This window comes from Mytilus galloprovincialis, chromosome 4 (assembly GCF_965363235.1).
Source record: "Mytilus galloprovincialis chromosome 4, xbMytGall1.hap1.1, whole genome shotgun sequence".
NCBI lineage: Eukaryota > Metazoa > Mollusca > Bivalvia > Mytilida > Mytilidae > Mytilus > Mytilus galloprovincialis.
Window position 1 is genome coordinate 7,340,208 of NC_134841.1, and position 26,842 is coordinate 7,367,049.

A 26,842-nucleotide genomic window follows, 5' to 3' on the forward strand; every position below is an offset into this window, starting at 1 on the left:
ATACTTTGACATTTTATTTAATCTTTGTGATTATCACGTGACCACAAACTTAATAGTTATAACGGCATCAAGACGTAACACTCCACGGTAAAATTATAAACAATGTTACTTGCTGTGAAGCCATGTTGCCACGGAAGTCAGATCAGACATTTAAGTTCACTCATGCTACTATCTTTACACTAAAATGTGAAATTGAAATTTCCTGCTTTTAACGGATTTTGAGCTGTGTTACTGTCGTTTACGAAAAGATAAGGAAACAGCCGGCTGGTATTTCCGCGTTATTTCATTACTTTATAATGTCGTAATAAAGCTTATGCATTAAAAGTCTGTACAAGTAACATATGAAATTAGTAAAAAAAAAAAGGTGATGAAAAGTATGTTATAAACGAAAAATTGTTAATTGAGAGTAAAATTTTATAGAGCAGTGTCATAGACAAATTGTTATTACAACAAACAGTTTATGAAAATATGTCACGTACCATAATGTTTCACAGAATGTTTTAAAGTTTTAAATATTGATTCTAAAACTCATTGCCATAAATATTAAGGTTTAGGGTTTAATAACAACTAAAGAATAACTATGCCCTGTGGTAAAAAAAAAATGTTTTGTAAAAGATTTTAAAGACCACATTTGAACTAGTTTGCTTTGTAGGTAATATAATATGTAACCAATGAGGCTGAAGACTTGATTTCTACAACTGACGGATACTTCTACAACAAGCTCTTTTAATTGACAAAAAAGGATTTGGCGATTTTATTGTGTTGAAATTCTTGATTTAACAGCTTCCAACTATAAAATATTATGTCTATTAAAATAAAGAGAATGTTATACAGAGGTATACTATTGTGGCCTTTACAAACAGCAAACATCGATTGAATATAAATTACATACGAAGGAGCGATGTGATCATCTCAATGTGTCTTTGTCCTGAAAGAAATATGTTGCTGATCGCGTGATATTGAGTAAGGTTGATATCCGATGTTTATGTTCTCTGTTAAATTATTAACAGAATTTTAGACTCTCGCTGGTTATGGACACCTAAGATCACCCCTAGTTTTTTATGGGGTTCGTGTTGTTTATTCTTTAGTTTTCTATGTTGTGTCATGTGTGATGTTGTTTGTTTGTCTTTTTCATTATTAGCCATGGCGTTGTCAGTTTGTTTTAGATTTATGAGTTTGATTGTCACTTAGGTATCTTTCGTCCCTCTTTTATGAGCTTCACATAATGAACAGACAACCGTCTATCGTTTAAAAGCCTGTGTCGACCTCTAGATTTTTCTCTTTTTTTTTTGTTAGTTATTTTCATGTTTTATTTGTCTCTGTTATTGTCGTTGACTGCACATCAGTCTTTAACGGTAGATTAATCGAAAACATCAATAAACGAAATGTTATCTAGAAATGTCACTAAAGATACATTTATTGTTAACTGCGCATCTGGTGCAATAATTTAGTACCTTCAATGTTACATATATTATGTAATATGTATACAAAAGTTTATTTAAAAAAAAAACATGATTAATGAAATAAATAAAAATCATTATACTCTTATTTTTGTCCGTTTACATTACAATTGACGTTAAACTATATGACGCAAACGATTATCTATATTCAAAATCGTATGGTGGTTTTTAGAAGTCTTATTTCCTTGGGGGATGTTGTTGTTATATCGCTGCCTCGTTTATCCCATTTTCTTATTAACCGTATAAAACTTTACTCATGCCAAGTATTTCTTTATTTGAAACAAAGATAAATTATACACATTTTTTTGAAAGGGCCAATTGAACAAGAACTAATAGGGCAAAGCAATGATGGTATTACTCAGATAAAGACAAACAACAGTGTCATTAGATATTTCATAGAAATGACTTCATCTTCACCACTCGAAATCCCTGTTTTAATTGTTCCTTTTTGTGCATCAACCCTGTATCAAGGAAACTATAAAGGGAACCACTCTGGAAGAGTGTATCAAATGGGAGATATACGACATAGTTCATATGCAGGCGCTGTTTGAATGTTGGTACATAAGAATAGAAAATTTACCAATGGAAAGCTGAAAGCATTTCTTTTGTCGTAAAGTTTTCTTCTCAGCCGATGCTCATAATCATTTCGTACATGCGAATGATGAATTTTAGTCATAAAGTCCTGACAATAATGTGGTCAGAAAGACAAAAACTATATCTACAAATAAAAATAAACGAGCGATCCAAACCCCTTAAAAACAGGGAATAATCGCAGGTGGAAGTATTGTTGCGTATGGCAAGTACAAATCCGGAGATAAGTCACAATCGATGCTGTAACAATCAAGGAATTGAAGACGCACTGGTTATATTCGACCAGATTATTCGTCTGTGATTGGTTGTAAAAAGTAAAATATCGAAAATACCGAACTCCACAGAAAATTCGAAACGGAAAGTTCCTAAGCAAATGACTAAATCGAAATTCAAAAACATTCAACAAATGGATAACAACTGTCATATTTCTTACTTGGTACATGCATTTTCTTATGTAGAAAATGGCGGATTTAAACTTGTTTTATACATTGTAGCTAGGTAACCCTCTCACGTGTATGACAGTCGCATACAATTATATTATATTGACAACAATGTGTGAACAAATCAAACAGACATAAAGGGCAAAAATGTCAATGATAGCCGAGGGGTACGTGTCAATAAAGAAAAAGAAAAAAGCATATTGACAAAGCACATTAGCAATACAAAATATTTCAAAAGTTTGTTCTGAACCTCATTGTCCTTTCATAAATGTAAGTCAAGATTTTTTTGGGTAAAAAACTGAAAATAGCGTGGTTAGAAAGAAAACCGCGACAATACATGTAAGACAAAAAGCAATATTTACAGAAAAAAAAAACCAAACAATAAGTATAGTTAACGACGGGTCAAGTTCAAAGTCTACACTATCATTCTACTGTCCCTCAGTAGTTCTATATCCTATGGGTATATAGCCCTTAACATCCACTTTTGTGGAAAATAAAGACAAAAATGAAATAAAGTTTGTCTGATTTTTATGGTAACATTTCTGTATGGTTGTAGGGTAACGATATTCCTTATCAGCAAAAAATGGTTCGTTCCCAAAATCAGAAGCCTCGATATTTTACAACATTGCCGACAATCAATAAATACAGTTGGACTATCAAATTCACAAATTTTAAAATACACTTCTAATGATAAGAATATATAAATCTTGAAAAACTTTAGTTCTGTATGAAAAATTTCCCTTTGAATTTGTTTCACTGGTGAGTTCAAATCATAAAGTTGATGAAACACTGGAAATGAATATTAAAATGGGTAAATAATGAATGATAAAATAATTCAACGAGGCCATACATATTCACAGAAGGAAAAGTGTAATCACCGCTATGCATATCTGTTGACAACAAATTCAAAAAAAAAACATTGGTAAATAACATGTTTTCGTAAAATAAATAATAAAATACTGCCAAAATCTTTTAAATTTGCAGTTTACAACCGGATCAAGTCTGTTCTGTAAGTAAACATACATGATGTTTCTTTTTGTGTTTTAATTTCCCAAATTTGCCCTAAAGTAAATCGATTAACCTGCTTATTCGTGTATGCCTTTTAATTTGAATGTGCTTTATCTTACTCTTCTACGTTTTAAATTATACAAATCTGAAATTCTTCTGGGTATTTAAAAAGTAATATTTCTGATAAAAATCAAAATTCAATCATCTCCGGCTGAAAAAATAAAATCAATAAAAATTCTATGACATGCATGGTTCATTAAGATCTGACCATTTAAATTATTATCTTAACAACTTATAAAGTGTGGGGTCATTTGTCCTATGTATATCCTCAAGTAAAGTAAATGTTATCGTTGTACATGACGAGAAACAGTCACTGATTCGTATTCTACCCTTGTTTATTTTTCTGGATACATCACAAATCTTAAAAATTCTGAACTTATGAGGAGACATCCGGTAAGTCATTTTTAAAATGATTTTGTTTTTTTTATATTCTTGTTGTATATTGATAAATATAATGTCATAAGACAATTTTTGTTTAACTTTTTTCGTTGGAGGAAAGCATTTATGTTAATTCATCTGAATCATAATCATATTCATTGCCATTTGATTTGTATTTATGGTTCATTTCACTTCATCTTGATTATTGTGCCTCTCGTTCCTTAGTCGCTTCTCTCGAACATCCACTGATGGAGATTAAGATTGATAAGGTTCAGCACTAGAAACATGTATCCAGCCATATGTCGCTTCTCTCGAACATCCACTGATGGAGATTAAGATTGATAGGGTTCAGCACTAGAAACATGTATCCAGCCATATGTCGCGTCTTTCGAACATCCACTGATGGAGATTAAGATTGATAGGGTGCCTCTCGTTCCTAATTGTTAGTCGCTTCTCTCAAACATCCACTGATGGAGATTAAGATTGATAGGGTTTGTTAGTCGCTTCTCTCGAACATACACTGATGGAGATTAAGATTGATAGGGTTTAGCACTAGAAACATGTATCCAGTCATATGCGCATTTTACAGTTCTAAATAATAAATTTGTCATGGGTGACATTGGTTGTGTCTTGGTAGTGTTCTTTAGAGAAGTGGTTGTTGAAGTCGGAATATACAATTTTCTTGTTGGACTTTTACCTCTTGGTGCATACTCCTTTCATTGAGTATCGTTGTATTATTATACTGACATGGGATTATAGTTAAAAAAAAATATATGAAGCTAATATTTTGGATCTAACAGTTCATAATTTTATGACTTTTCATCCAGAACATCCAAATTTCTAGGCTATACTGCTTACTGCTTTTAATACAAGAGGAGCGGCACATTGTTTTAACTATTTTCCCTGTATTTGACTTCGTAGTTTTTAAAATCTTTATATGCTTGAAATATATATTTGTTTTTTTCTATTAGATTTCTATAATTATTGAACCCAAATTGTCTTAACTCTAATGGTCAAGCTGCTGTAGAGAAAAAATGCAATCACTTTGAAAACAATCTTAAACCAGTAATAAAGAAAACTTTGAAACAGCATTGGTCCCACTAAATTAAAATGTAACTTTAATATACACTTAGCATCTTCACACATGGACTTTAAAACATCACCAAAAAAGAAATTTGAAAAGAAAAATGTATAGAAAAGTGATACTTTGCAGAAATATGCAAAATAACCTACAGACGATATAGTAATGCATTGCATCACAATTACTTCATTTCTCAAGAGAACCTCGGGTTACAGTAACTTCCCATGGAGAGAAGTATCTGTCACATAAACAGCTCAGTCCAGGTATTATATAGCCAACTCTGACATCCGCTCTATATAAAGTTTGTTTCAACTAATTGGTTCAATGTCATAGATTCGGTGCTTTAAGTTCTTCAACATGTTTCAAATAAACTTAAGATTCTCATTGTTTGTATTATTTTTGTTTGTTGATACACATTGCAGATTGTGATTCAATATTTCATTAGAGTCTCACTTCTTGTAATACATATAATACAATTAACATAATATATACATCGAATAAAATAGTAATTTTACAAATTAAAGTACAAGTGCCATTCTATAAAGAAGTATGAGAGAATATGCATGTTCTTTGTAAGTTGCATATCTCGAGCATTCGCCTATACTGGTAATTTATTTTTAATTAACCCTGTAGTTCACTTTTTTCACTAGCCATGGGAAACTGGATCGTAAGCCTTGGCTATCGGGATGGAAGTTCACATGCACTTGGTTTCATATCGTCTTTCGGTTAAGTTGGTCTGTTTTGTATCACATATAATATTAAATCATTTTCTCACATTCACTGTACTCTTGAATCTTCACTTTAAAAACCCTCATAAATATTTTAAATAGCCTTTTTTAATATTTATATAACACATGTTTTGTTCATAATTTAGAAATGTAATTTTTATTTGAAAATTTAATTTCCCAATCTCATTAAACAAACTAATAACAGACAGTTAAAAGATTTAATCATATACATATTTAGTTAGACTAAGTTCATAAATCAGTTGACATCGCTGGGTAGAACTTATATGACCCATGACCTGTACTTGTATGACAAAATGTTGTAATCTGTAACATTTAAATTTAATATATATGATAGATTCTTTGTTTGAAAGTAAAACTTAGTATCTGGAAATGTATTCAATAACTACGAAGTTAATAAAAAAAGTCTTAAGAATTCAAAGTTATGTTGTGTTAAATAGGTATGATATTTGATTGTAAGCTACCCGTTGGCTTAATAATATTTGATTCACAGTAATTTGTCAGTCTTTGGTTGACGTGATACAAGAATAAATTTTATTATTTCAATGAGAGGGATTATTCTCTAACTTTTAATAGATTTTTTTTTTGTATGATATTACTTTAATTGTATACAAGTTATATCTTGACATATTAAATTATATCCTATGCTGTCGCCATGTATGTTATGTGTTCTGAAAGAAGCTACCAGCTTGAGTCTATGTTAATGTTTATGTTCAGAACATTTTGCTCTCGACTGTACATTATAATATGAGGTAGGCATAACCTGTGAATGGGGACGAAGTCTATGATTTTTTTATAAATCAAACAAGTTAAAAAGAGAAACGGAATTACCGTAACGTTTCCGATTTTGGTTCTATTGTTAGGGATTTAGTTGTGACGTTATGACGTCATATTCAATGTAAACAAAGAACGTAACGTTTCCGATTTTGGTTCTGTTGTTAGGGATTTTAGTTGTGACGTTATTTAAGTTATGACGTCAAATTCAATGTAAACAAAGAAACGCTGTCATCAGGTAACGTTTTTTTTTTATAACAAACAATTTTTAAAAATGAATTACTATTGATTTCCTTTCTTAGACTGATAAATATACATTTTATTCGAAGTCTCATGCAAACAAGATCGGAAACGGAAGTAGATTTCTGCGCAGATCCGGAAATTCAAAAACGCGACAAAAAAAAATTGAATGATTTTGAGTTCATTAGTACAATGAAAATATCGGAAAAATTTCCCTATTTTTTTTTTATTGAATTTTCTACTGTTATTGGGGACTTCGTCCCCATAATATGAGCAGGCATCACTGTGAATGGGGACGAAGTTTGTTTAAATTTTTTTTTTGCAATTTAAATATTTGTTAAAAAAAAGATACGGAAATACCGTAACGTTTCCGATTTTGGTTCTGTTGTTAGGGATTTTACTTGTGACGTTATTTAAGTTATGACGTCATGTTCAATGTAAACAAAGAAACGCAATGCATCAGGTAGACCTAACGTTTATTCATAACAAAGACAAAGAATGATTAAAAATGAAATATTGGTATTGTGTTTCTTGAGTTCCTATATTTTACTAGACTAATCAAAGTCTCACGACAACAAGACCGGAAGAAGGAAGTAGAGTTATGTGTTCTGCGCAGATCCGGAAATTAAAAAACGCGACAAAAAAAAATTGAACGATTTTGAGTTCATTAGTACAATGAAAAATTCGGGAAATTTTCCCGATTTTTTTTTTTTTTTTTTTTTTTTATTGAATTTTCTACTGTAATAGGGGACTTCGTCCCCATATTATAGATATATTTAATACATCTTACATGAACCGTGTATACAATATATATGTAGACCATAGATCATCTTACATGAACCGTGTATACAATATACACGTAGACCATAGATCATCTTACATGAACCGTGTATACAATATACATGTAGACCATAGATCATCTTACAAAAACCGTGTATACAATATGCATGTAGACCATAGATCATCTTACATGAACCGTGTATACAATATACATGTGGACCATAGATCATCTTACATGAACCGTGTATACAATATACATGTGGACCATAGATCATCTTACATGAACCGTGTATACAATATACATGTAGACCATAGATCATCTTACATGAACCGTGTATACAATATACATGTAGACCATAGATCATCTTACATGAACCGTGTATACAATATACATGTAGACCATAGATCATCTTACATGAACCGTGTATACAATATACATGCAGACCATAAATCATCTCACATGAACCGTGTATACAATATACATGTAGACCATAGATCATCTCACATAAACCGTGTATACAATATACATGTAGACCATAGATCATCTTACATGAACCGTGTATACAATATACATGTAGACCATAGATCATCTTACATGAACCGTGTATACAATATGCATGTAGACCATAGATCATCTTACATGAACCGTGTATACAATATACATGTAGACGTCACCATAGATCATCTTACATGAACCGTGTATACAATATACATGTAGACGTCACCATAGATCATCTTACATGAACCGTGTATACAATATGCATGTAGACCATAGATCATCTTACATGAACCGTGTTTACAATATACATGTAGACCATAGATCATCTTACATGAACCGTGTATACAATATGTATGTAGACCATAGATCATCTTACATGAACTGTGTATACAATATATATATGTAGACCATAGATCATCTTACATGAACTGTGTATACAATATACATGTAGACCATAGATCATCTTACATGAACCGTGTATACAATATGCATGTAGACCATAGATCATCTTACATGAACCATGTATACAATATGCATGTAGACCATAGATCATCTTACATGAACCGTGTATACAATATGCATGTAGACCATAGATCATCAAGATAAATCTAAGACGTTACTATTCATGAAATAACTTACCCCAGTTGAACGTACTTTTTTTTTCTTCCTTCATTGACAAGATCCTTTATCATTTTAATTCACAGAATTCTATTTAACAGTAGTCAGAGCATTCACATGGGTTCTTTTTTATAATAAATATGTAGCATAGAAATTGATGAAGTCGGTATTGGAAGCAAAACAAAACAGTTTCATGTGGAAGGCTGTGTTTTCTTTCCTACAACTGGTGTCATTATATCTCAAAACTGCGAGGGATCACGAGTATTTTCATATGAACAGCTTCTCGTGTGCATTTAAGTATTAAAGCAATGCCATAACTGTCTCCCCCCTTTGAGCATAAAAATCAGTGTAAAAATATGTTTGTATTAGTTTTCACAATATTATATGTATTGATCTGGTTTTTGGTGAAGTTAATTCTTTATCCACGTTTTATTTCAAGATTACATCAAGCATCTGCTATTTCGTAACATTCGTCATCTAAGGGAAATAACTCCAATAAATTGACACGTGTGAATCGGTTCTGAGATTTGTTAGAGTAATTTGTATAGATGCTCATTTTTCTTGCGACAAACAATACCAAATTGCAAGGAAAGGTAAAAAGGTTACATTAATCCGATTGCATAGAAAATACTACCGGTCCACATCTGAACTCTCTTAAGCAAAGTGCCTTTAATAGTAAGTATACTTCTAAAAATATAATACTTTATTTGGCTTTTGACTTTTTGATTCGAGCGTCACTGTTGAGTCTTTTCTAATGCCCGCGTCACACTGTCCCGATTTTTACGCCGATGGCAACACGATTATGGAAATTTTCAAAATCGGGACTGATCGTATCCAGATCGGGCTATTCGTAGTGCCATCTTTAACCATCGTAGAACCATCGGCCACTTTTTCTAGCCTTCGGGGACAACTTCGGGAAGGGTTCTAAATTTTTTAACATGTTAAAAAATCCCCGAAGGTGCGTCCGATGTTTAGGGTTCGTATTGAGTTCGTATCACCATCCTCACCATCGCAATGTCACCGGGAATGCATCTTTGAACATCGTATTGCATTCGTGTTTCCATCGTTTCCATCGGGCAGTTTTGACATTACGATGTCTACACGAATGAATCACGAAGCTAACCGAAGGTCTTACGATGGCAACACGACTTCGTGAAGACCTCGTAATCCCGTCGTGATGCCATCGAATAAAAGTACGAAGGTGACAAGATGGAACTACGACGGCAATAAATCCAGCTAAATGTAAGTTAATTTTCGCGCTTAAAAGTGCCATGCGCGATATGCACTGGTCAGTCTAATACGACAGTTAAGAAAGACGTTCACAAAACATGGACCTCATATCATATGATTCTATGAGAACAAGAAAGGCGACAGCGTTGTTTCTATTAATTCAAACGGAACAAGAAGAGCAGGTAATACAGGCTCAGGATTTACTTTTACAAATGAAACATTATTTTTTGTTAATTTTTCATATCAAATAACATAATAAAAATCATAAACGCGCCTCGTATACCAACACTGCAGGTACACGTATATAGGGAAACCAACTTTTTCTTCATTATTCTGATTTTTTATGTATCGTCTGAGTTGTTGTTACACGAATGTTTACTCCATAAACATTTTGTTTTCTATATGTCATATTTTGCCGCATTTTTTGCTTTCCCCACATCCTTCCTTTAGTCTATATTATTATGATATTCTCCTGGAAAGAGCTCTTTTTAGATAAAAGGGATCAACGAACTAATTACCTTACGTTTAAGATAGATCAGTAAACATTGGCATAATTATGAGTAATTATTCAGACTTATGCACACATTTTACAGTTCAAACAAGGCAATGCCGAGCGTGGCATCCCCTCGTATGTAACATATTGGGGACAAATATGGACACTACATAATGATACATGATACATAAACTATTTTTTTTAGAAATCAACCAAATTATTCAGTAACTGGAAATACCCACGGTCTTCCGTCTTATGATTAAATCAAAAATTAAATGTACAATATAATGTATATTCAATATTGATCAAACAATTTAAAACGCGTGATTCCTTCGGCATATAATTTAAATGCATCGTAAGCTGTACACGACGTCTTTTAGACATCGTATGGCCATCGCGCCATCATCGTAATCCATCGTGTAGCCTTCGTGATCCATCTTGTAGGCTTCGGCTGAGATATGAAGCTTAAATATCGTCTTCGGTTAACCTTCGTATGTCCATCTTTTGCTATCGTATATACTTTCGGCACCCTCGTATAGACTTCGTTATTCATCGTACTTGCTTCGGTCACTTTTGGGTATTTTAACGAGATCGGGACCAACTTCGTACGAACTTACAATTTTCGCATTCGGGTGTCCATCGTATATAAAAATCGGGACAGTGTGACGCGGGCATAAAGGAATTACGATTATTTTTAATGATTTATATATTCCGTAGCGTTCATTTTGAAGGTAAAGATAGACATCAGAAAACATGGTATTGTCACTTTGTTTCTTATTTAGCCATGGCGTTATCAGTTTATTTTCGAATTATAATTTTTAAAGTACATGTACCTCTGGTATATTTCGCCTCACTTTTGATTTACATCGCAGTGTTGTGTTAACTTAATGGTTGATAATTAATTATTGGGTATCAATTTAAATATGTATCTTAAATAATTAGTTAGACTTATTGACGTATGGTGTAAATATTGCACAGTAAACATTTGTATAACGTGTAGATAACAGACTAACGATCGTGCAATGTGTAAATGTTAAACTTTTCAGATGAAATAAAATGTGCATGCAGATTCTTTTTTTTTTTATTATTTATTTATGCCCGCGTCACACTGTCCCGATTTTTACGCCGATGGCAACACGATTATGGAAATTTTCAAAATCGGGACTGATCGTATCCAGATCGGGCTATTCGTAGTGCCATCTTTAACCATCGTAGAACCATCGGCCACTTTTTCTAGCCTTCGGGGACAACTTCGGGAAGGGTTCTAAATTTTTTAACATGTTAAAAAATCCCCGAAGGTGCGTCCGATGTTTAGGGTTCGTATTGAGTTCGTATCACCATCCTCACCATCGCAATGTCACCGGGAATGCATCTTTGAACATCGTATTGCATTCGTGTTTCCATCGTTTCCATCGGGCAGTTTTGACATTACGATGTTTACACGAATGAATCACGAAGCTAACCGAAGGTCTTACGATGGCAACACGACTTCGTGAAGACCTCGTAATCCCGTCGTGATGCCATCGAATAAAAGTACGAAGGTGACAAGATGGAACTACGACGGCAATAAATCCAGCTAAATGTAAGTTAATTTTCGCGCTTAAAAGTGCCATGCGCGATATGCACTGGTCAGTCTAATACGACAGTTAAGAAAGACGTTCACAAAACATGGACCTCATATCATATGATTCTATGAGAACAAGAAAGGCGACAGCGTTGTTTCTATTAATTCAAACGGAACAAGAAGAGCAGGTATTACAGGCTCAGGATTTACTTTTACAAATGAAACATTATTTTTTGTTAATTTTTCATATCAAATAACATAATAAAAATCATAAACGCGCCTCGTATACCAACACTGCAGGTACACGTATATAGGGAAACCAACTTTTTCTTCATTATTCTGATTTTTTATGTATCGTCTGAGTTGTTGTTACACGAATGTTTACTCCATAAACATTTTGTTTTCTATATGTCATATTTTGCCGCATTTTTTGCTTTCCCCACATCCTTCCTTTAGTCTATATTATTATGATATTCTCCTGGAAAGAGCTCTTTTTAGATAAAAGGGATCAACGAACTAATTACCTTACGTTTAAGATAGATCAGTAAACATTGGCATAATTATGAGTAATTATTCAGACTTATGCACACATTTTACAGTTCAAACAAGGCAATGCCGAGCGTGGCATCCCCTCGTATGTAACATATTGGGGACAAATATGGACACTACATAATGATACATGATACATAAACTATTTTTTTTAGAAATCAACCAAATTATTCAGTAACTGGAAATACCCACGGTCTTCCGTCTTATGATTAAATCAAAAATTAAATGTACAATATAATGTATATTCAATATTGATCAAACAATTTAAAACGCGTGATTCCTTCGGCATATAATTTAAATGCATCGTAAGCTGTACACGACGTCTTTTAGACATCGTATGGCCATCGCGCCATCATCGTAATCCATCGTGTAGCCTTCGTGATCCATCTTGTAGGCTTCGGCTGAGATATGAAGCTTAAATATCGTCTTCGGTTAACCTTCGTATGTCCATCTTTTGCTATCGTATATACTTTCGGCACCCTCGTATAGACTTCGTTATTCATCGTACTTGCTTCGGTCACTTTTGGGTATTTTAACGAGATCGGGACCAACTTCGTACGAACTTACAATTTTCGCATTCGGGTGTCCATCGTATATAAAAATCGGGACAGTGTGACGCGGGCATTAACCAAAGTTTTGATATCTACACTCACTACACTACATCAATCCTCCTTCAGGGTAAGATCATGTCTTCTTCCTCTTTGACTTTTCTTCCATTAAAAACAACCATTTCATGACTGATATGTGCTGTAAAGATATCTTTAATCCTTTGAAGAAGAATCTGGCACTTAGTTTTCAAGAAAAAAGTCTGCACGATTTCAGGAAAGGGAATATAACGATACCAGCTGCATCACGTATAAATCTTCTTAAGAGTATATATTTCAAAGAAAATGAGATTTTCTCGTTCAACTTTAAAAACAAACCACTGCGCATTATTTGCTTTATGTTTGTCTATTTCATTTAAAAAAAAGACTTGAAATTTTGTTTCTCTTAGCTGCAACTTATAGCCAATAGCATATATATAACCCCGTGACTTCCGGCACTGGTTACATTAAAGTCTGTAGGTCTATAATTGACACTTTGGCTGCTTTAAACGCAAGACCGTATAAAATATATACAAATTTATTAACACAAGTTTACAGCTTGAAAGCTAGGGGAAGACTGCCCAAGTAGCAGTTTACAAAACATAAATTAATTCAAAGATAAGGGTATTAAAACATTATAAAAGGTTCTTATAAAATATAAATATAATTGTCCACTGTTTTGTAATAATAATAGGATTATTGTCCTCCGGTTAACTTTATAAAATAGCGATAATTGCTTTTGTAGTTCAAGTGTTAGATACCGGCGTTTTGCATTTGCGCCGATCTGCATTTCATTTGCGCCAATTTTTTCTTTCATATGCGCTGATTTTTTTTTCTCATTTGCGCCGATATTTTTTCCAGGTAAATTACAGGTAAATACAGGTGAATAGATATTAGAGGGTGTGGTATGAGTGTCAATGAGATAACTCTTCATCCCAGTCTTTGAAGGCCTACTCGATACATCTCCAGACTTTTTCCTTGACCGTCCCAGTAGTTCTTCGGCTTCGGTCTTTCGATCAACTGCACAATGGTTATGTTCTTTCTGTGTTTTGACAATAGTCTTCCCATTAGAATCCGTTGTGATTCTGGCTTTACACGATTAAATGGTACATCGTTAAGATATGTTATTTTTCAGGACACTAAGTTAACCTTCCGATATGTATGGCTGTCAATGATTAAAGAATTGACTCCTTGGATCGTTTAAGTGTACAATATGTCCATGTGTTACAATGGTGTTTTAGAACAATATGAATAAAAAAAAAAACACTTAAAAATAGTTAACTGTTATAAATAGTTACTTGGATGTAGAATTGTCTCATTGGCACTCACCACATCTTCCTATATCTATTAAACATAAGTGAACAACATTTATAACCAGATTTACTAATATTCCTTCAAGGGGTACATGTTAAAGTATTAACTTATTTTCACCTGTAAATCCAATTAGGAGAAATTATAAAATCGGAGCAAATGAAAAAATGAAATCGGCGCAAATGAAAGAATGAAAATTTTCAAAATCGGCGCAAATGTCATACGTCCTTAGATACATGTATTATCTCGCACTTTTGACAGCCATCGGATTAAGTTGTAAAATAGTTAATTCACATGTAAAATCTCTTTGGATATTTGAAATAAGAAACATTATATTTAAGAAAAGGGAACACCGAAAACAAGAAATATTCAATTTAAAACGTATTCTGGAACTCATTCATCATTTATTCTTCATGTGATCATCATTTTATATTGTTAACGTTTCATTCCGTACATCTCTTTATGTGCGCCAGTTTTAGGAGTTTTATAAAGGACAGTGTAGGAATCCGCGTTACTTTCCCCTTTCTTGTAATGAGAAAACTGCTCAGCGAGTCGTGTGCACAACTGCAAAGAACATTCAGCGGACACGTTGTCCAAAAGAACAATTCGTGGCTAACCACAGCGTGAGTTACTTTCAAAACATTACAAATTATGTATTCACATCAGCGACAAACTGTTTTAATATATTTTCATATGTTATAAAGAAACTATGAACATTTAACCGTTCAAACTGTACGTATCTGCAATAACACAATTTAATCCAAGACAGAACCCGACGTGTTCAGGAATATTCATCCGTTTATAATTACAAAGAACCTTAACAGCTTTATATTTCTACGAACCTTTTATCCGTATTTTTAATGGACTTTAATTATCATTGAACACATTGTAAAATTGTATTTATATTTGTATTTTCAGTTTTTCACCATTTGGATTGGTAGTGAAATAAAAGTCAGCTCCTGATTGTTTTATCTTTACTTAAACCCAGTCGTCTTGGTTACACTCACTGGTCAGGCCAGTACAGTGAAAAAGCTACAACTTGCCTGTTGTTTTTCTTGGATAACGTACGCCACTCCACGACAGTCAACAGACCAACAACGTAGTTTCAACGACAACGTAGCAACGTACATACGTACATACCTTTACACTGACAGTGGACTACATATCTTGTGTGTACTCGGCAGCAAACCAACAACGTTGAACAAACATTGCCAACTTACATCATGGATCCCAGTCACGCGGAACAGCAAGAAGAGGTTCAGCCCCCAGAGGGAAATGTCCCAGATCTAGAATTATTACAAAATCCGTCTAAAACAACAAATGTAGATGAAAATGCCGAGACTAGGCGAGTGCGTGAACTTACCGAAAAGGGACAGGGAGCCTTTATAGAAAAACGTGACAAGTTCTATCACGACTTAGAGGCCCTTTGGTCAAACCTAGACTCTCAGTTATTAGAAACGACCAAGCCTCCCAACGACCTCCAGCAATTGTTAACAGCACAAGATAAAATTGTACAAGCCTGTACTAAGTATCGCAGGCTCACAGACGAGTACTTGACATTTCTGAAAAATACAAAAACATTAGACAGCCTTCAAGACATTGATATGTGCAAATTCTCAACGGATATCCGATTGTCTAAAGTCGAACTGGCAATTGAGACTTTACACGAGCATCGCCTCGCCCTAACACAGGCTAAATCCACTAGAACAAAGACCTCAAAGGGTAAGAAAAGCTCGCACAGCGGTAGCTCTAACGTGTCAGACATGTCAAGCCTGGCACGGAGAAAGCGAGCCAAGGCAGAGGCTGCAAAGTCTAAGATAGCATTTGTCGAAAAACATGCCCTTATCCTACAACAGGAAGCAATGTTAGAAGAACAAGCCCTGTTCAGACAAAATGAAATGGAACAGGAAGCCAGTCGTAAACAGGCAGAAATGGAGCAAGAAGTCGTTCAACGTAAACAGGAGGCTGCTCACAGAAAAGCGCAATTAGAACAAGAGGCTATGCGCAGAAAGGCTCAAATGCAACAAGAAGTTGCACGAGTAAACCGGGGAAAAGCCGAGCTGAAAGCCAAATTTAACCTTCTTGAAGCACAGAGAGAAGCTGCAGCCGCTGAAGCCGAGGCTCGTATCCTGGAATACGATGACAGCCAAGCGGTTAGCGATCTCCCTGCCGAAAAGGAAGACCCGCTCCAGCGTGTGCAAGATTTCGTCAATAAACTTCCTGTATCAACTGTTGTAAAGGAAGTAACAGGACCTCAAAAGAAAGAACAAATTCCTGTTAAAATTGAGCTGAGACATGAAGCACCAGCGTTCGTGCCATCTGTGGCACTGAACTTGCCACCACAAACACCTGAGGTCTTGCCTACACGTGCTAAGTCACCAGATGTTAATGTATTCCCAGATCTGGGAACAGTAACTGGAATAGGAAAACAGGGCGTTTCAGCAAAGATCCCTGTCTTACAGCAAAATCAAGGCATTATAGAAGAGATCCCTGTCTCACACCTAAGACAAGGAGTTATAATAGAAGAGACCCCTTCTGCACACCTGCAGCAAAACAATCCTACGTTAGAGATAACCAGATTTCTCCTTCGCAAGGACTTGCTGTTCTCCCGGCTAACAAGCTTTAACGACCAGGCAGAATCATTTCATACATGGAAAGCCAGTTTTAAAAATGTCATAGACGAACTACAAGTTTCAGACTCAGAACAGATAGACCTACTTATTAAATGGCTTGGACCAGAGTCAGGTAAACATGCCATGAGTATAAGGGCATCAAATGCCAACAACCCAACAAGAGGCCTACACAGATTATGGGAAAGACTGGACGATCGATATGGTGCTCCAATAATGTTGCAGACGTCTCTCGTCAACAAACTTGACAACTTTCCAACACTGACAAATAAAGACAACTCACTCCTTTACGATTTGTCAGACATTATCTCAGAAATAGAGTATCACAAAGAAAATCCCAAGCTGGGATGTTTGCTAGCTTACTTCGACTCGTCAAAGGGGGTAAATCCTATTGTGGAAAAACTACCATACGGACTCCAAGAAAAGTGGATAACAAGGGCTTCAAGATACAAGTCTAAATATGAAGTTGCCTTTCCACCTTTTACAGAATTCTCTGCCTTCATCAGGGAAATGAGCAAAATTAAGAACGATCCTGGGTTCATATTTGGTTCAAAGGTAACACCAAATACAAAAGACGCTACGCCAAGGTTCACACCTCAGACGTACTCTAAAGTCAACGTCCATAAGACGGCTGTTGAACAGCAAACTGAAGACAGCAGTCAACAACAAGGTCTGTGTATCATACACAATACAAAGCATACCTTGAATGAATGCCGAGCATTCCGAGCCAAAACTATAGAGGAACGCAAGGAACTGTTGAGGCAAAACAATCTTTGCTACAAATGCTGTGATTCGACTATGCACAGAAGTCGTGATTGCAACGCGAGTATCAGTTGCAATGAATGCGGAAGTAAACAACACACCACCGCATTACACACTAATCGAGTGTACCAAAACAAAGTTGCACCGCCTTCACCGCCTAGATCAGTCGACGGCGGGGAGCAACTTGAGTTAGCTGAAACCAAGCTAACCTCTGTTAGTTCAACTTGCACAGATATCTCCAAAGACGGCAACAGCATTAAATCTTGTGCCAAGATACTTCCTGTGAATGTCTTTCACAAAGATAATCAGGACAAAGTAATTCGCATGTATGCAATTATTGACGACCAAAGCAACCGGTCTCTCGTGGCTCCTAAATTCTTCAGCCTATTCAACGTACAAGCAGAAACAAAAGATTATTTGTTATCCACATGCTCCGGCAGCAAGGTTACTTCCGGTAGACGAGGAAACGGCTTTGTCGTGAAGTCTGTACAAGACAATACTAGATTCAATCTGCCTGAACTGATTGAATGCGATAACATTCCCAATAATCGGAACGAAATTGCTACACCTGAGGATATATTGCAATATCAACACTTGCAAGAACTACAAAATCATATCCTCCCGATTGATGGAAAATGCAAAATCCTATTGCTCATTGGAAGAGACCTTATAGAGGCACATCATGTCCTTGATCAACGTCTAGGACCACCAAAGGCTCCATTTGCGCAAAAGTTAAACCTGGGTTGGATTATCGTTGGAGAAATACGCTCCGATAAGCAACATGTTCACCTTGAACTCACTAAAAAGGAAACAAATCCAACTTGCAGTGTTGTGAAACCACATACAAAAAAATTACCTGAGTGTAATAAAACCAACACCCAGTCAAATGAAATTCAAACTGATTCGTCTAAACTTTATCCCCGTTTACATGGGCAACCGAAAATGAAATCAGCGACTTCAATCGTCAGATTTGCAGAAGCCGAAAAGTTCACTTCGGAAGCAACGCCACCAAAAGTGAATGCCGACAAAGAAAAGTACATCCGTAAACATTCAATTTCCATGGAAAGCTTCAATTCGCCTTTGAATACTCAAGGACAAGAGGAAAGCAGAATAACCAATTCCAACTTAAGTCACAGAGAAAAGGAACATGGTACCGGATGGTCTACTGTACGCCGTAAACGTCAAGGAAAGCATCCGTCTCGCAAGACGTCCTCGTTAGATCGCATATCCGTGTCGAAAGGAGATTCTTCCATCAGAACTACAGCCATGGAGTTGGATCTTAGATCGCCGCGATCTCGTCGGAAACACCGCCATATCTAGGATAGAAGCTGTGAAATACCCAGCCTCCCGTTGGACTACTTCTTAGTGAATATTTGTACCGTTGTTATATATTTAACATTTTATTTGTTTTCGATAATGGAATAGTGATGTCAAATAGACCTCAGACGGGGAGTATTCTGGAACTCATTCATCATTTATTCTTCATGTGATCATCATTTTATATTGTTAACGTTTCATTCCGTACATCTCTTTATGTGCGCCAGTTTTAGGAGTTTTATAAAGGACAGTGTAGGAATCCGCGTTACTTTCCCCTTTCTTGTAATGAGAAAACTGCTCAGCGAGTCGTGTGCACAACTGCAAAGAACATTCAGCGGACACGTTGTCCAAAAGAACAATTCGTGGCTAACCACAGCGTGAGTTACTTTCAAAACATTACAAATTATGTATTCACATCAGCGACAAACTGTTTTAATATATTTTCATATGTTATAAAGAAACTATGAACATTTAACCGTTCAAACTGTACGTATCTGCAATAACACAATTTAATCCAAGACAGAACCCGACGTGTTCAGGAATATTCATCCGTTTATAATTACAAAGAACCTTAACAGCTTTATATTTCTACGAACCTTTTATCCGTATTTTTAATGGACTTTAATTATCATTGAACACATTGTAAAATTGTATTTATATTTGTATTTTCAGTTTTTCACCATTTGGATTGGTAGTGAAATAAAAGTCAGCTCCTGATTGTTTTATCTTTACTTAAACCCAGTCGTCTTGGTTACACTCACTGGTCAGGCCAGTACAAAACGAGAGTTCATATAAGTATTCAATTCAAAACGAGAGTTCAAATAAAGCACTTTGTGAATTATTGTAAAAGTTCCTAATGTCACTTTTCTTCCGGTTATATATATGAATTGTATTGCATTCTGTCATGTCGGAGCATATTATAGCATGCTGTACGGTGTGAGCCAGGGCTCTGTGTTATGCCATATTGTAACAGTTTACGTTTTACACATTGTGACTTGGATGGAGAGTTGTTTCATTTACACTCGTATTACAATTTTTTATTTATATCTGTAAGTATTCCTCCCGAAGCCGATGGTTTTCTCCGGGGACTCCGGCTTTTGCACTGTTCATCTGATATAGATTATAAAGTTTTGTTGTTTCAACGAATGAGACTAGCACGACGTCATTTATTCCTTTGTTTGCATTTTCTTTTCTTTATTTTGAGTGTGTGAGGTGGGGATGTTTTATTGTTGTTGTTGTTTATTGTTGTTGTTGTTTTAAGTTTCTTTTTTTCTGTATTTATGTGTACTCGACTATTGCTTGCTTAATTCCTTCATTGTGTATTGTATATGGTGTATATACTTTTTCTCCATGTTCCTAGGTTTCTTCAACTTTTTCATCATGTGAGAATATAACAAACAAAAAATGAAAATACCCATTAGCTATTATCCATAGTTCGGTGTCCTTTCCATTATGATTTATTTGTGTGATCTTTTTATTGGAAATATGTGATAGTTTGAAAAGCGTTATTTTAATATTACTCGGTATAATTTTAATTTAAGCTTTTAATATGTTTCAAAGATATCATCGTTAAGGCTTTATTAGCGGAAATTTTGTTTGCTAGATTGAGTAGAATATATATTGATGATACTGATAACATTAACTAGTTAAAACATCATTTCTTTTTTAATATTTGACATTTATAAAGAGCAAATATTTTTCAATCAATTTAAAAAAAAAATTGTTTACTGATCAAAATATAATTTAACCATGGGAAAAGACGCAAACATGTGTTGTATGTATGAGCTGGAGCAGTAAGGTTAAAGAATATTCCATGTATTTAAAGGCAAGGGCAAATTAGAAATGAATCTAACAGTAAGCTCTGTGATGTGGGGTGGCTGGGATGATGGGCGGACTGTCACTGCAAAAAATGGGGGAAAATTTAAGTCATGCAAAACACAACATGGGAACCGTCGATAAAATGTTTCAAGTGCTCCTTTATGTACCGAAAAGATGACCAATACGACTTATTTTTATCATAATAATTCACTAACTAACAGTTTTCGTAGTATCTGTGAATTTTTGTTTTCATTTTGGCTATCAGTCATGTGCTATCTAATATGACGGTACATTATAAGTCTGAACGTTGCCTTTTTCTGAGCAAACAATGTTTCAACCCTAAAAGAGTGTCCCTAACAGACAAAAAAGCGGAAAGTCTTTTTATGAAAAAAGAAAACAGATAAAAAAATATTATAATAATCTATGCACAGAAATTAAAATACGGTGATTTAAACAAGATCATGCTCTCGCAATTATGTCAGTTGACTCAGTCACTTGTTGACACCTTTTTTAGTTAACTAAAATATCAGTGACCTCTTCATAGTGACCAGCACCCTCAACATAAACAACTGACCAGTTACTATACTCGGAAATGTTGGTCTATATAATCTATTATCATATACTTAGCATTGATATGATAGTTTTTGCATATGTGTAATGAGCGGAAGTACACAAGTCATAATTTCCCACCCGGGCTGATAACCCATATCAGGTGCATCTCGTGCACAAAACCCATAATAGTGCCTCTCGTGCAAGTTACTTCCGGTGTTTCCGGTATCGGTTGTTTACTTTTCCATTGTGACGTCAGATATTTTTTTATGACGATGTCAAAATTTACGGGAATTTTTGTGGGGATAGTTAAAAGTACTTGGCTGCTAACAAATGCCATTGACAATTATGAATCATTTCATAGTACAACAAACATGGAGTAATAATGATCATAAAACTCTTCCGAATTGTCAATGTTTCAAAATGCTTCTTTAGAACATGCTACCATAAATATATATGGAGGTAGTATATTGCTGTTGTTGGACAATTATATACTTTTATCATATACTTGTATACAATATTGTAAAGCAAAATTATATCCGGGTGAAATTTGATCCGGAGGAAAAAATGTCACAGTAATTGTTGTTATTTTTTTATCCGGAGGAAAATATTTCCCTGGGATATTTCTTCCTTTGCCGTGAAATTCTATCTGGGTGGTTAACTTATTGAATAGTCATTAGAACAAACTTATCCTTTACAAATACTATGAAATAATAAAAGTGTTTTTGAATTAAACCTATTTTGTAAAAAAAAATATGTATTTTAATGAGAATTATTTCACAAATAATCTTTGAAAACATTTCCTGAAAAAAATTCAAGTACAAATCATTCTTTTCAAAAAGAAAATTATCATTAAACATAAGAAAGAAAACCAGAAATTATTTCAAAGATCGTAATTGTGAAATAATATCATGACTAAATAAGGTAAGTGAAATACATGTAAAAGTGAGTTGTTTTCAGATCTCAGTACAGTAACAAATATAAATTAAAACGTAAAGGTAGAAATATAGTTGCATTACTACTGTTAACAGTAATGGAAGAATTTGATTATGATAATATTTTTAACTATATAAATAGTCTGGGATAATGATGTTGTTGTTGATCATATGGAATTCAGATAAATTATAGCATAAACAATATATTGGCACAAAAGCAATTTTAACAGCTGGATAGTATTTACCTGTGCAATAATATCTGTCTTATTAAAAACTTATGTTGTAAGTCATCTTGTTATATAAATGAATATATAGAAAATAAGATTCAAAGAAAAAATTCACTATGAACATGATGAAATAAATTCCGGAATACATTATATTGAATATCATTAAAAATATAAATTGCTCATATTTACCTCCCTTTGATAAATTATGCAAATTTGTTCTACCTTTGTGAAACATTTTATAATTAAAGTCAGGTATATATTGATTGCGAGTAAATTACAAACTAGCTATTGGGAGTATATTTCACAAGGTTCTGTGAAATATGATACGGCAAATATATACCGGTACATACTATCCGCATAACACAGATAGATTTTCACTCCTCCGGAAAATTTCTACCTGTGAAATACCATGCCTGGAAAAAAATTACCGTGATAAATTATCTTCAGGATAAAATATCACGGAGGAAGAAATAAACCGTTACAATATTACTAAAATTTTACAGTTCAATAACATTTGAAATTATTAAAAGGCTATGAAAGGATTACTAAGTATATTGACCAGATTCCTAAGAACTTCCAAAGCGGGCTGATAAAGGTACCTTTATTGACTGCTTCCGGAATGTTATCACATGCCTTTCCGTTAATTTCCGTGACGTTTATCACATGCAACTTCGTGCATTTCCGGAAATTTGATTAAAAACGATAACAAAACGCGGAAAACGACAAGTGATACGACTTTTCACAAAATGGTTGAGGAGCAAAAATGTTTTAAAGACATAAATGAGGTAACAATATAATTGAAGAACATATGATAATTGTTGTGACAAGATAAATAAAATGCTTGTAATATCAATAAAAACAATTAAATTTAAGATTTTTTTTTGGCTGTCTGTAAATATTATCTGAGAGTGCAAAGACAAACAAAATTAAATTTTAGTTGTTCTTGTCTGTATTGCTTCTGCTGAAGTATATGATAAAAAGATAATTACATGTCATTGTTCATATCAGACCCTTTATCGGCCCTCGTTCGTGATATTAACCCTCGAGCCTTCGGCTCTTGGGCTGATATCAAAACCTTGGGCCTATAAAGGGTCTGATATGAAAAATGCCATGTAATAATCTATACATACAATGTATTTGATTCATAATTCAATTTCTTTATAAAGTTTTTGACTGTTTTAGTTATTGCATTTGTTTATATGCCTTACATAAAACTATTGTCGGAAGTATATGATAAAGCGATTAATACATGGCCTTTTCCATATCAGCCTGGGTATCATCCCTCGACCCATATCAGCACCTCGACTCCGTCTCGGGCTGATATGGGGGTTCGGGATGATACCCAGGCTGATATGGAAAAGGCCATGTATTAATCTCTTTTTATTTCATCTTCTCGTCACATCAATCATTTCAAATGTATATAGATATACGTGCCTTTTGAGCCTTGAAAAAAAGAGCCGCGTTATCTGAAATTATATCAAAATTAATGTATATTATAATTAGATATAAGTTTTCATATACATATATAAGTTGATTATCTTTTAATGAGTTATGTCTTGATTTAAAAAAAAAATCTTCTTTGATATATATGGTATAGTAGTTTAATGGTTATTATTAACTGAACTAGGTGGTCTTCTTTTGAAAGGAATGGCTTAATTACGACTGTAAAATATCCCGATTCATGTTTACAGTACATGTATATTGCTGATATATGATAAAAGTGTAAAATGTAAAATAATTAAAGTGACAGAATGTGAGCGGACCTTATTGTTAGAGATTATAATTGGGAAAATAAGTAACTAATGATCTTCTATCAACACATGCAAATATTAATAGCCTTTGTAAAGAACGTGCCATTTCTATTTGAGATGAAAAACAGATCGCTATGGTCGCTATAACTTTCGAATCACCAAACAAACAAAAACAGAACTAGTAAATGAAACGTCGATATTGCATCCATTGAAGCATTAGCCATCAGAAAATAGTTTGGTAAAATGTAAGATACGATATACGAAAAATCCAAGTTTATATTGGGCAGATATATCTTGGAATTTTGAAAATATCATTAGAATTAATATGTTTTTTTTTTTAAATAATGTTTCCTTCCAAAATTCAGGTGTTTTTTTTTTGTGCTGGATTTTTTTTTTGGAGGGGGAGGGGCAAGATTGCCATAAGATTCAACGAAAACCAAGACTCCGCAGCGTGTTACTTACCTCCGGGCGAGAACCGTTGATCAAAATTTTTAAAGCATTAATATATATTTATAACAGATTTGTTGAAACAGAAATTAAACCATTGCAATAGCCAATACCGACACTAACACACCCAATATAAGAGAGTTAGTGTCATTCCATGTATGAAATTCTCGGGACAAAGCTAATAATAGTTATCAAAGGTACCAGGATTATAATTTAGTACGCCAGACGATCGTTTCGTCTACATAAGACTCATCAGTGACGCTCATATCAAAAAAAGTTATAAAGCCAAACAAATACAAAGTTCAAGAGCATTGAGGATCCAAAATTCGAAAAAAGTTGTGCCATAATAAGCTACAAGTTGTTTAGTCTGAAGATAATATATGTATGTGTTTAGACATTCAGGAGCGCTTACAGCATATATATACGGAAGTTAATTTAGTTAAAACTTGACGATCTGTTCTGAATGACATTCTCGTCCGTAACCACTATCAATATTTGGGTTGAATAAGGGTGAGCTACATGTAGCATATGTTATCCATTGATTATCCCTTATACTCAAATATCACCAAATTGTACTGCCTTTATTTATGAAATGATGCTGTAATATCGTTGCATAGATATATCTAAGTGTTTTATTATGATATTTATATAAAAAAAAATTGTTTATCATTTTTGCTACATAAAGAACGTCATGCATGCAACCATTTAAAATGCATCGATTTAATATCTTACGCAGTATTTACGTTGTTCAAAATGTAATAGTGATACAGATATGATTACTGATTCTCATATAAACACATGATATGGGCAACACATCATAATAGTTGTATGTTTCCCAGTGGCAAACACATCGTGAGTAAATTAATTCAGAAAAAAATATAGGAATTATATATCTATACATTATATTTCTTATCTTAATTGATTGTAATTTGCTGAAAATATCTTTATAAATTATTAACAACATCATATTAATTGGTATGTTTTGGCATTTTGTGGACATATGCTTTAGAATGAAACTTTTAACTGAGGACGCAGGAAGTATGACAGAATTTTATCTTTATATCAGGTTATTTGCAGATTGCTCTTAATATTAAAACTGTTAATCTGGAAGACACTTTCGGACGTGGTACGGTGTTTATACATCCGGGAAAAGGGACACTTCGCTGATCGAAAGTGTTACTGCTTACTGTAAGGAATTCGGATAGCAATCAATATATATTCCAGTCACTCTTGAACTTCTTCAACTATGAATAAACTCATCATAGATACCAGGATTAAAATTGTGTACGTCAGACGCATGCTTCGTCTACAGAAGACTCGTCAGTGACGCTCGGTACAAAAATTATAAAACCAATAAATATAATAGAGCTGTAATAGCTAAGATACTTTAAAATCAAAATTGTTGAATCCTCAACTGTATTAAATCTCAAGTATTAGATATGGAACATTTCTTGTATTTAATCAAAACTGTTAAGAATAATTAATTCTTTACATTTTAACTCTCTCTATTCATTCGATTTAAATGTCATTACGTATGTAAAAGATGCATGTCACTCTCTTATACTGTTTGATATACATTTAAATATTGTGAATTATAAAAGTGCTCTAGTATCACAATAATTTAACGGTTTGCAATAGGACTATATGGACCATACATGTAAGTCAAATGTTTACTGAATCTGATCATTACTGTTTCTCTAGAATAATACAATTAATTTCTAAACCTTTTTATTGCATGTACAAATCAAATTTGTTTTATCATCGCTTCATTAATTGATACTATTAATAAAAGTAGGTCGGTACTGTATATTACATATTTAATGGAAGATAGTTTTTTATTTATTGTTTTTTTAGTGCAGGGAGTTCTATTGCTTTCGGTAAAATAATAGACGAAATAAGCGCAGACAAATTATTATCAACACAGAAACAATTTTCTGTAGTTAGTTGATAATTAAGTTGAACGTCTAGCTACTAAACGATCTGTATTTATCCGTTAACAT

General features: G+C 33.9%; 1 protein-coding gene and 2 long non-coding RNA genes across 6 annotated transcripts in view; all 3 read left to right on the forward strand.

Annotated features, from left to right (window-relative positions):
* Window positions 1–3,831: 3,831 nt before the first annotated feature.
* LOC143071257 (uncharacterized) overlaps window positions 3,832–26,842 on the forward strand; it is a 44,308-nt gene continuing 21,297 nt past the window's right edge. For 3 of the 4 annotated variants that reach the window (XM_076245452.1, XM_076245456.1, XM_076245457.1), the window contains exon 1: window positions 3,832–3,952. The gene's annotated coding sequence lies outside the window, so the exon portion shown is untranslated. Of the gene's footprint in view, window positions 3,953–25,606; window positions 25,695–26,842 lie in introns of those variants that run through there. The other variant, XM_076245453.1, reaches the window with a different exon arrangement.
* Window positions 14,786–15,369, forward strand: LOC143071255 (uncharacterized). Its single transcript, XR_012976836.1, has 2 exons — window positions 14,786–15,029; window positions 15,325–15,369. It is a non-coding gene; the product is annotated as an uncharacterized LOC143071255 (long non-coding RNA).
* On the forward strand, window positions 16,362–19,832 carry LOC143071256 (uncharacterized). Its single transcript, XR_012976837.1, has 2 exons — window positions 16,362–19,492; window positions 19,788–19,832. It is a non-coding gene; the product is annotated as an uncharacterized LOC143071256 (long non-coding RNA).